Consider the following 12,840-nt stretch of genomic DNA (forward strand, 5'->3'; position numbering starts at 1 on the left):
TACAGATCTCTTCAAGAAAATTAGAGATACCGAGAGAACATTTCATGCAAAGATGGGCTCCATAAAAGACAGAAATGGTATGGACCTAACAGAAGCAGAAGATATTAAGAAGTAGTGACAAGAATACACAGAAGAACTGTATAAAAAAGATCTTCAGGACCCAGATAATCACGATGCTGTTATCACTCACCTAGAGCCAGACATCCTGTAATGTGAAGTCAAGTGGGCCTTAGAAAGCATCACTACGAACAAAGCGGAGGTGATGGAATTCCAGTTGAGCTATTTCAATCCTAAAAGATGATGCTGTGAAAGTGCTGCACTCAATATGCCAGCAAATTTGGAAAACTCAGCAGTGGCCAAAAAGACTGGAAAATGTCAGTTTTCATTACAATCCCAAAGAAAGGCAATACCAAAGAATTCTCAAACTACCACACAATTGCACTCATCTCACACACTAGTAAAATGATGCTTAAAATTCTCCAAGCCAGGCTTCAACAGTACGGGAACCATGAACTTCCAGATATTCAAGCTGATTTTAGAAAAGGCAGAGGAACCAGAGATCAAATTGCCAACATCTGCTGGATCATCACAAAAGCAAGAGAGTTCCAGAAAAACATCTATTTCTCCTTTATTGACTGTGTCAAAGCCTTTCACTGTGTGGATCACAATAAACTGTGGAAAATTCTGAAAGAGATGGGAGTACCAGACCACCTGATCTGCCTTTTGAGAAATCTGTATGCAGGTCAAGAAGCAACAGTTAGAACTGAACATGGAACAACAGACTGGTTCCAAATATGAAAAGGAGTATGTCAAGGCTGTGTATTGAAACCCTGCTTATTTAACTTCTATGCAGAGTACATCATGAGAAACACTGGGCTGCATGAAGCAGAAGCTGGAATCAAGATTGCCGGGAGAAATATCAATAACCTCAGATACGCAGATGACTCCTCCCTTATGGCAGAAATTGAAGAAAAACTAAAGAGCCTCTTGATGAAAGTGAAAGAGGAGAGTGAAAAAGCTGGCTTAAAGCTCAACATTCAGAAAACAAAGATCATGGCCTCCGGATCCATCACCTCATGGCAGATAGATGGAGAAACATTGGAAACAGTGGCAGACTTTATTTTTGGGGGCTCCAAAACCCTGCAGATGGTGACTGCAGCCATGAAATTAAAAGAAGCTTACTACTTGAAAGAAATGTTATGACCAACCTAGATAGCATATTAAAAAGCAGAGACATTACTTTGCCAACAAAGTTCCATTTAGTCAAGGCTATAATTTTTCCAGTAGTCATGTATGGATGAGAAGACTTTTGAGAGTCCCTTGAACTGCAAGGAGATCCAACCAGTCCATCCTAAAGGAAATTAGTCCTGAATATTCATTGGAAGGAGTGATGTTGAAGCTTAAACTCAAATACTTTGGCCACCTGATGCAAAGAGCTGACTCATTTGAAAGGACGCTGATTCTGGGAAAGATTGAAGGCAGGAGGAGAAGGGGATGACAAAGGATGAGATGGCTGGATGGCATCACTAGCTCAATGACCATGATTTTGAGTAAACTCTGGGAGTTGTTGATGGACAGGAAGGCCTGGCGTGATGCAGTCCATGGGTTCACAAAGAGTGGGACATGACTGAGCGAGTGAACTGAACTGAACTGAAGTAAGTGTTAGTCACTTAGTCATGCCCGACTCTTGGTGACTCCATGGATTCTAGCCCAGTAGGCTTCTCTGTCCATAAGATTTTCCAGGCAAGGATACTGGAGTGGGTCACCATTTCCTTCTCCAGGGGATCCTCCCAACCCAGGGATCGAACCTGGGTGTCCCTCACTGCAGGCAGATTCTTTACTGACTGAGCTACAAGAGAAGCCTTGAGCATGTGTGTGAATCTTAATCAGTTCTACTGTGCTGTGTGTGTAAGTCGCTTCAGTTGCGTCCAACTCTTCGTGACTGTGTTTACTGTAGCCTGCCAGGCTCCTCTGTCTGTGGGATCCTCCAGGCAAGAATACTGAAGTGGGTTGCCATGCCCTCATCCAGGGTATCTTCCTGACCCAGGGATCAAACCTGAGTCTCTTATGTCTCCTGCGTTGGTAGGTGGTTTCTTTACCACTAGCACCACCTGGGGAGCCCTCCATCTTACTGGATAAAGTTAACTATACAAACAGGGACTCTCAGACCCAAGTTAAACACATCAGAGTCTCTGCCACCATGGTTGGTGGACCTGAGAGTTTACCAGTTTGGGGGAGAGACTATACGTACAACTTATAACCTAAGTCCTGTCACAGAGTTGTGTTCTGTCATTAGAACTGAGATAGAGGAAGCCGTCTGTAGGAAAGAAGAAGAATGAACAGATATACAAATTGAAGCAGAGAAGAGACAGAGAGTCAATTCCTAACTGAATATCCTTTCTGGCATTATGTGATATATTCCTTTACTTTAAAGCACACATGCCACATCCCACTTTTAAAATATAAGTTAAGTCAATTTATATTTCTTGCAACTAAAGTCAGTCCTAATTATTATCAAATACATAAACATTAAATCACTAATAATTTTATTACTCATATAACATAAATACAGCTAGATTCTAGTCTCATTTCTAATGCTCACTAGAATTGTGCAATAGTGGGCAAGTCACTTTAATTTCTCTAAGCCCTGAGTGTAGCATTAACTGCATGGTGATAGAGTTGCAAAGATCAAATAAATGATCTATGTGAAATATCTGTGCTATAAGTCTAAACTATTATTGTTTCTGCATTTTCAACACCACTATTTCTCTGTTAAATTGTTTTGTGTTTTTAGGATAACATTGTTGATCTTGTTTACTGTGTTTAACTATGTGGTTAGACAGATTCAAAGTTCCTGATGACAAATGGGTAAATGTCACTAATTCAGGTTTTGAGTGCTTTGTACAAGATAGTAGGATGGAAAATTGATGTATTAAAAACAAATTCTCATCCTATTCATGTCACTCATCCAAAACAACAAAATGGAAATTATTCTGACCATTATAAAGTTTATTTCAGGGACTAATCAAATATTAATAAACTAAGTTCATGAAGAAAATAAAATGTTAGAGAATTCTTTCATAATAGTGGAGTTGCACTGGAAACTGGGCCACTGTTGAATTTTATTTTATGTTTTGCTATTCCCAGGGTAGCAGTATGCCAGATTTATAATGATGGAATCATATTATGTAACAGGATGTTTGTCATTAGATTTATCTATAAAGTGAGTCTTTGCTTTATGGAATAATGTATAGTTAAATCCCACTTGTATAGAAGGTGATAGATATACTTTAAAGGACATTTTTTTTCCTGTGGTGCATGATTTTGAAATTCTAACTATTACAACCAAATAAGACTTTTTGGATTAAAAAACAACAAATTCACAGCAGACTCTTGGAAATTAAAAAAGAATAAATATACCTAAGATTTATGTTACAGGTTTCTAGGTAAACCAATAAAGTTTTATCAATAGCTTATAACAATATTCACTATGCTATCAAAAAATTCATTAAGCAAATTTCTTATTCTACCATGTGTTTCTGCAGTTCAGGAATAAATCTTTAAAATTACATACTATGAATGCTTGTAGAAAGCCTCTGTTGCTCCTCCACCCCCTAATTTCTCCCCCAACTTACTCCAAAAAGTAATAGTGGTAATTGTTTTAAGTTATTCTCTGAGTTATTTTTTTATATTTCATCACAGAAGCATGTTTAGGTATCATAATATATTTTTTATATCTTGCTCTTTTCACTTAACGTATTTTTAAAAATTCATTTGTTGTAGTATGATAGCTGCAGTTCACTCTGCAAATTTTGTTTTTCATTTTCATCTACCATTTTTGGATGCCAATTCTTCTAGTTTTTACCAACTCATCTCTGAAAAGTTTCCTTTTCAATTTCATTGAGTCCATTGTGATTATCTTACTCCAGCAGTAACCATGGAAACAGCATAGTTTTTTTTTTTAAGCATAAGAAAGGTCAAGTAAATGATCTTAAGCAAACAAATATAATCAGCCTGTTTACCATTTAAATCTCTTTACTAGTACTGAAAAATCTCTAACATCACTCTGAATATTAAGAGGTCACTAGCACTCCATTTTATAATGGTAATTACAGTATCACTTGAAGCAGAGATATCACCTAATGCTTTCCGATCAATAAATATCAATTAAAAAAATTGAATATTTCTAATGGGCCAAACACAAGAACTATGGTAATTCATCTTTTTTTTTCTTTTTTTAGAAAATAAACTTTTATCTGTTCTATTTTTGAAGAAAGTGAAAAGAAAGTGAAGTTGCTCAGTCGTGTCTGACTCTTTGCAACCCCATGGACTGTAGCCCACCAGGCTCCTCCATCCATGAGATTCTCCAGGCAAGAGTACTGGAGAGGGTTGCCATTTCCTTCTCCAGGGGATCTTCCCAACCCAGGGATTGAACCTGGGTCTCCCATGTTGTAAGCAGATGTTTTACCAACTGAGCCACCAGGGAAATCATAAGTGCTTCACTGGTCGTATGGAGATACCCCATGTCCAAGGTCAGAGAAACCCAGTAAGATGGTAGGCACTGGAGCAGCTGTGAGGAGATACCTCATGTCCAAGGCCAAAGGAGAAGCCCCAACAGGATGACAGGAGGGGCGAATTCATGTTTAGAATCAAACCCCATTCCCAGCAGAGATGCTCAGAGGGCTCAAACAAACCTTGTGCACACCAGGACCCAAGGACCCCACAGAGACTGAGACAGAACTGTGTTTGAGCATTTCCTGTGGAGGTATGGGTCAGCAGTGGTCTGCCACAGGGATAGAGGCTCAGGCTGTGGGTATGGCATAAGTTGTCTTGGAGGAGGTCGCCATTAACCCCACCATAGAGGTACTAGAACTTACATAGGACTGGGGAAAGGATTCTTGGAGGGCACAACAGAACCTTGTGCACCAGGACCCAGGAGAAAGGAACATGACCCCACAGGAGACTTGCCTGTGGGTATTCAGGAGTCTCCAGGGAAGGCGTGGGTCAGTGGTGGCCTGCTGCAGGGTTGGGGGCAAGGACTGTAGCAGTACATGCATGGGATCCTTTGAGGAAGGTCACCATTATCTTCATTACCTCCACCATAGTTTGGCCCCAGGTCAATAGCACAGAGGGAACACAGCTACACCCATCAACAGTCCTGCTCATCAAAACAAGAACCAGGATCCCCCTCAGTCAGTCTATCCCATCAGGAAGCTTTCATAAGCCTCTTATCCTTCTCCATCAGGGGGCAGACAGACTGAAAGCCACAATCACAGATAACCAACCAATATAATCACATGGACCACAACCTTGTCTAACTCATTGAAACTATGACCCTTGCCATGTAGGGCCATCCAAGGCAGATGGTTCATGGTGGAGAGTTCTGACAAAATGTGGTCCACTGGAGAAGGGAATGGCAAACCACTTCAGTATTCCTGCCTTGAGAACCCCATGAACAGTATGAAAAGGCAAAAAGATAGGACACTGAAAGATGAACTCCCCAGGTTGTTAGGTACCCAATATGCTACTGGAGATCAGTGGAGAAATAACTCCAGAAAGAATGAAGAGACGGAGCCAAAGCAAAAACATCATCCAGTTGTGCATGTGACTGGTAATAGAAATAAGGTCTGATGCTGTAAAGAGCAATATTGCATAGGAACTAGAATGTTAGGTCCATGAATCAAGGCAAATTGGAGGTGGTGAACAGGAGATGGCAAGAGTGAACATAGACTAGGAATCAGCAAACTAAAATGGACTGGAATGGGTGAATTTAACTCAGATGATCATTATATCTACTATTGTGGGCAAGAATCCCTTTGAAGAAATGGAGTAGCCATCATAGTCAACAAAAGAGTCCAAAATGCAGTACTTGAGTGCAGTCTCAAAAACAACAGAATGATCTCTGTTTGTTTCCAAGGCAAACCATTCAATATCACAGTAATCCAAGCCTATGCCCTGACCAGTAATGCTGAAGAAGCTGAAGTTGAATGGTTCTATGAAGACCTACAAGACCTTCTAGAACTAACACCCAAAAAAGATGTCCTCTTCATTATAGGGGACAGGAATGCAAAGGTAAGAAGTCAAGAGCTACCTGGAGTAACAGGCAAATTTGACCTTGGAGTACAGAATGAAGCAGGGGAAAAGCCAATAGAGTTCTGCCAAGAAAATGCACTGGTCATAGGAAACACCCTCTTCCAACAACACAAGAGAAGACTCTACACATGGACATCACCAGATGGCCAACACTGAAATCAGATTGATGATATTCTTTGCAGACAAAGATGGAGAAGCTCTATACAGTCAGCAAAAACAAGACCGGGAGCTGACTGTGGCTCAGATTGTGAACTCCTTATTGCCAAATTCAAACTTAAGTTGAAAAAGTAGGCAAAACCACTAGACCATTCAGTTATTACCTAAATCAAATCCCTAATGATTATACAGTGGAAGTGAGAAATAGATTTAAGGGACTAGATCTGATAGACAGAGTGCCTGATGAAGTATGGACGGAGGTTCGTGACATTGTACAGGAGACAGGGAGCAACACCATCCACAAGAAAAATAAATGCAAAAAAGCAAAATGGCTGTCTGAGGACGCCTTACAAATAACTGTGAAAAGAAGAGAAGCCAGAAACAAAGGAGAAAAGGAAAGATATACCCATTTGAATGCAGAGTTCCAAAGAATAGCAAGGAGAGGTAAGAAAGCCTTTCTCAATGATCAGTGCAAAGAAATAAAGGAAAACAATAGAATGGGAAAGACTAATGATCTCTTCAACAAAATTAGAGATACCAAGGGAACATTTCATGCAAAGATAGGTTCAATAAAGGACAGAAATAGTATGGACCTAAGAGAGGCAGAAGATATTAAAAAAGAGGTGTTAAGAATACACAAAACCCATACAATATTGTGAAGTTAAAAAATTTTTAAAAAAATTAAAAAAAAAGAATACGCAGAACTGTACAAAAAAGATCTTCATGACCCAGATAATCACAGTGGTGTGCTCACTGACCTAGAGCCAGACATCCTGGAGTGTGAAGTCAAGTGGGCCTTAGGAAGCATCGCTACGAACTAAGCTAGTGGAGGTGATGGAATTCCAGTGGAGCTCTTTCAAATCCTGAAAGATGATGCTGTGAAAGTGCTGTCAATATGCCAGCAAATTTGGAAAACTCAGCAGTGGCCACAGATGGAAAAGGTCAGTTTTCATTCCAATCCCAAAGAAAGGCAATGCCAAAGAAAGCTCAAACTACTGCACAATTAAATTCATCTCACACACTAGCAAAGTAATGCTCAAAATTCTCCAAGCCAGGCTTCAACAGTACGGGAACTGTAAATTCCAGATGTTCAAGCTGGATTTCGAAAAGGGAGAGAAACCAGAAATCAAATTGCCAACATCCATTGGATCATCAAAAAAGCAAGGGAGTTCCAGAAAAATATCTATTTCTGCTTTATTGACTATACCAAAACCTTTGATTGTGTGGATCACAATAAATTGTGGAAAATTCTGAAAGAGATGGGACTACCAAACCACCTGACCTGCCTCTTGAGAAATCTGTATGCAGATCAGGAAGCAACAGTTAAGACTGGACGTGGAACAACAGACTTGTTCCAAATACGAAAAGGAGTATGTCAAGGCTGTGTATTGTCCCCCTGCTTATTTAATTTACATGCAGAGTTCATCATGAGAAACGCTGGGCTGGATGAAGCAGAAGCTGAAATCAAGATTTCCGGGAGAAATATCAGTAACCTCAGATATGCAGATGACTCCACCCTTATGGCAGAAATTGAAGAAGAACTAAAGAGGCTCTTGATGAAAGTGAAAGAGGAGAGTGAAAAAGTTGGCTTAAAGCCTCAACATTCAGAAAACAAAGATCATGGCATCCAGACCCATCACTTCATGGCAAATAGATGGGGAAACAGTGGAAACAGTGTCAGACTTTATTTTTTGGGGCGCCAAAATCACTGCAGATGGTGACTGCAGCCATGAAATTAAAAGACGCTTACACCTTGGAGGGAAAGTTATGACCAACCTAGATAGCATATTAAAAAGCAGAGACATTACTTTGCCAACAAAGGTCTGTCTAGTCAAGGCTATGTTTTTTCCAATAGTCGTGTACGGATGTAAGAGTTGGACTGTAAAGAAAGCTGAGCACCAAGAAATTGATGCTTTTGAACTGTAATGTTGAAGAAGAGTCTTGAGAGTCCCTTGCACTGCAAGGAGATCCAACCAGTCCATTCTAAAAGAAATCAGTCCTGAATCTTCATTAGAAGGACTGATGTTGAAGCTAAAACTCCAATACTTTGGCCACCTGATGTGAAGAGCTGACTCATTTGAAAAGACCCTGATGCCAGGAAAGATTGAAGATGAGAGGAGAAGCGGACGACAGAGGATGAGATGTTTAGATGGCATCATGACTCAATGGACATGAGTTTGAGTAATCTGTGGGTGTTGGTGATGGACAGGGAGGTCTGGTGTGCTGCAGTCCATGGGGTTGCAAAGAGTCGGACACGACTGAGCGACTGAACTGAACTGATTTTTTAATATGTTTATTTTGTTTTGTTAACTCCCTTGCAATGCTAATATGATTTATCTATTAAATATTAAAGCAAAATATTATCTTATTAAATAATACATTCTAGTATTCCCAGGTCAAATGCTTTAGTTAGTTATTGCCCGATTATTGAAGCTCTAACTCTAATCAGATAACTATGGATTATTGATTGTATCCAAGTTTTCATTCATCTTTCATTTAATTCAAAAAGTCTGAATCTCCAGTCAGTGGAGAAGGTTTTTGACAAAGCAATGGCATATATGACTGCATTTGCAAAACAAAATCTAAAATAAAGTTTATGTTACTGATTTATTATTGGGTGTCCATATTGGAATTTTGGCACTTTAGATGAATTTGAAATATTCATATGCTGAATTTTTAAATTGCTGTGATGGTAACAATTGACTCATGGATAGTTGAGTTCTACACAATAGATGGCTGTAATTGGGGCAGTTATTAAGGATCTTCAGTGCTTGAGTTAAGGAAAGAGAAAACTGATCGATTTAGAGCACTATTGTTGTTCAGTCATAAGTCATACTTATGTGTGTGCTAACTCGCTTCAGTCATGTCTGACTCTTTGCAACCCTATGGACTGTAGCCATCCGGGGTCCTCTGTCCATAGCATTCTCCAGGCAAGAATATTGGAGTGGGTTGCCATTCCGTTCTCCAGGGAAATTTTCCCAACCCGGGTATTGAACCCGTGTCTGTTATATCTCCTGCATTGGCAGTTCTTTACTGCTAGCGCCACCTGGGCAAGCTGCTAAGTCATAAATCAACATAAAGGAATAAACAATACGTGTCATGAAGTAGAGAAAGTTTCCCTTTGATTTGCCTTCTACTTCCTGTTGATTCTTGGTTAAGGAAATCATTGATAATCCTCAAATGGTATATTACAGTTTAACATTGGTTTATAGAAGAGGAAAATGAAACGACTCCAACATTAACAATAAATTCAGCCCATAGTACACAAATTCTCTAATGGAAGAATTTGAGGTTTTAAGGTATCACTGAGGCAGGACATTTGAAGAAAGAAGCATTTGCTTAACTGTCATTAAATGTCACAGTTTATTGATCCTTTTGGCTGTTTTGAGTTCCTGGCAAAATTGTCATTAGGAAGAATCCTGTAAAATAGCATATGGCTTAAAAGTTCTGGGCTATTGAGTTTTTTCGTTCTCAGTACAGCTGTTATTCTTCTATTTATGTCTTTTTATTTTATTATATAAAAAAATCTCTGTACAGTCTGTGAAGATGTGAGCACAACCTAGGCACAAATAAATACAAGAGGCAACTATAGCTGGTTTAGGTCTTGATAGGAAGAAATCATCTTATCAGGACCTTACCCAAAGAAATCTCTTAGGAATTCTCATCCACTTGAACTGGAAAAGCATAAGAGTTAGTTTATATATCAATGAGGTTATTCTGTTTGGATCTTAGAGAGCTGATAAATCCAGCAATTTCGGGTCAATGGTCAGGAAGGTCTTAGAAGTTACAGGGTTGCTGCTGCTGCTGCTAAGTCGCTTCAGTCGTGTCCGACTCTGTGCCACCCCATAGACGGCAGCCCACCAGTCTCCCCTGTCCCTAGGATTCTCCAGGCAAGAACACTGGAGTGGGTTGCCATTTCCTTCTCCAATGCATGAAAGTGAAAAGTGAAGTCGCTCAGTTGTGTCCAACTCTTAGCGACCCCATGGCCTGCAGCCCACCAGGCTCCTCCATCCATGGGATTTTCCAGGCAAGAGTACTGGAGTGGGTTGCCATTGCCTTCTCTGAAGTTACAGGGTGGTCAAGTTCAATTATGCTTTGTGTCATTGAAGCTCTGCGGTAGGCTAGGATGGGGAGAAGCGGAGTATTAAGCAAACTACATCACTGCCTGCAGGTATCAGGATGTAGCCATAGTGTTGGGTAGGGGACTGTTTTCAGAGAAAGTGTCTCTGAGGGAACAGGGTAAGCAAGTAAATGGACTAGTGTGTGTGTGTGCAGGCTAAGTCGCTTCTGTAGTGTCTGACTCTGCGATATTGTGGACTGTAGCCCGCCAGGCTCTTCTGTCTATGGGATTCTCCAAGCCAGAATATTAGACTGGATTACCATTCCCTCCTCCAGGGAATCTTCCTATTTAAGCCGCAAATGAATGAGTTCCTGAATGTAAGTCCAAGCCCATTTGTTCACCAATAGAATAAGGCGAACAATGAATACCTTATAGTTCCCATGCCTCAGGACAAACCCTATTCTAGTGCCTAGGGTTTTAGTCTGGGTTCCTTCTTAAAACATTATTTGAAACAACAAGAATCTACTGCATAGCAACTATTTTGTAATAATCTATAATTGAAAAAAATCTGAAAAAAATACACACACTGTGCATGCATGCTCGGTTGTGCCCAACTCTTTACAACTCCATGGACCGTCCCAGGCTCTGTTGTCCACGGAATTTTCCAAACAATAATACTGGAATAGGTTGCCTTTTCCTACTTGAGGGAACTCTTCATGACCCAGGGATAAAACCCATGTTTCCTGTGACTTCTGCATTGGCAGGAGGATTCTTTACCATTGCACCACCTGGGAAGGTCACACACACACACAAAAGAATCATTTTGCTCTACACATAAAGCTAACCCAGCATTATAAATCAGCTGTACTTCAATTGAAAAAAATTATTTGACCCATTAAAAGTTAGGCTAGAAGCTGGTTATGTAATAGTAAACAGGATAAAGTTCCTTCCTTTCAAATTTACACTCTACTGGAATGTACTGACAAGAATATAGACAATAAAAATATAGAGTATTAAGAGTACCAATTGGGAAAGTTATGTACTGTGACGATGGTGTGAATAAGATCAGATTAAGTGATGGTGTTAGAGAGATCAGAAAGGATTCCTAAATAGACTGAAGTCTAAGCTAAGTCCTAAAGAATGGGCAGGAGCAGCAAGTCTAACGCATGAGTCAGTTTTGTTGAATAAGCAGAAAGTGCCACTTCCAGATGCAGGGGTTTAGAATTAACCTCCCCAAAATGTGTCACTTTTGCATGAAGGTTATTTTGAGCTAAAAGAAGTCAAGATGCTTCAGCTTCAAGAGAAACCATTGCCCTCCCTTAACTACATAGAAGAATTTAAATTGGGAGTTTTTCCCAGAAAGGAGTTACTTACCTAAAGTGATCCTGTCTATACAACAAGGCAAGCATCTGCTTATCAAATATTTACTCTTCTTATTGACCAACAATGACCCTTCTGTTCTTGGAAGCCCTGTACCCCCATTCCTTTCCTTAACTCCGAATGGCATGTATATTTCATTTAACTTTTCTGTCTCTGAACCTCTCATGTATGTGGCGACTCTGATGCTCTCACGTATGTGGAATTCCTGACATATGAAGTGAACTTCATTTTCTCCTGTTAGTCTATCTCATGTCAGTTTAATTCTTAGACTAGTCTGAAAATCTAGAAGCATAGAGGAAAGTTTTTTCCTCCTTAACACAAACCAATAAATTATAAGACAGTCATTTAAAACATGTGGCCTTTCATTTGTGGAACTACCCAGTGCTAGGGGACATGACTTGATGAACTGAATATGAACTCTTGTCCTGAATATATTTGCCTCCTTGGTCAAATTCTCCTGTGCTGAGCACAGCCTGTGACCTAGATTGGCCTTATCAAGGTGACGAAAAATTAGAGTAGAGAAGATAGCAGAGGAAAGGAGGAGCTCAAAGCTTAAAATTATGGCTCTTGAAAATTGAAATATGAGAGAAAATCAGCCTGATTTGAATGAAACATTTCTAGAATTGTCCTCTCAGACCATGACAGCCTGAGAGTCCCTACCTGGATGAGCTGCACAGAAGGTACCTGCAGAGATACACTCCACACATTTAAGCATTTGCCAAGAAAGAAATTGGACTCACTAGGCATGAGCTTCCTGGAGTGACTCTACATGTCATTTTATCCGTTAAGATTGTGTAACATGGTTTCACAACAGCAAATCAAAGTAAGGCTGCTGACGTTCCTACAGTTACAATAGAAGTGAAATAGCTTAATTAGTAAAACATTAACTGGCAGGATTCCTATAAGTAAAAACGTACATATTTAAGGCGGCTTATTGTAACATTTATACCATTTATTTTATAATATACTAATTTGAATGTAAAAGTGAATGTAAATTGCCAGAAATTAACATGCAATGTGTAGAAAAGTCCTTTTATCCTCTGCAACTGTAGCATTTGGCAGATTCAGGAATAAATAATCTTTTGTGGCAAGGGTATGCCTTATCAAACATATGCAGATCAGCACTAATTAATGCTAATTAAGGTTTCCTG

The 12,840-nt window shown here is 39.7% G+C and overlaps 1 protein-coding gene across 1 annotated transcript in view; it reads left to right on the plus strand.

Annotated features, from left to right (window-relative positions):
* DPYD (dihydropyrimidine dehydrogenase) overlaps positions 1–12,840 on the plus strand; it is a 945,375-nt gene that overhangs the window by 516,058 nt on the left and 416,477 nt on the right. The window lies entirely within an intron of this gene.

Source organism: Bubalus bubalis, chromosome 6 (assembly GCF_019923935.1).
Source record: "Bubalus bubalis isolate 160015118507 breed Murrah chromosome 6, NDDB_SH_1, whole genome shotgun sequence".
Taxonomy (NCBI): Eukaryota; Metazoa; Chordata; class Mammalia; order Artiodactyla; family Bovidae; genus Bubalus; species Bubalus bubalis.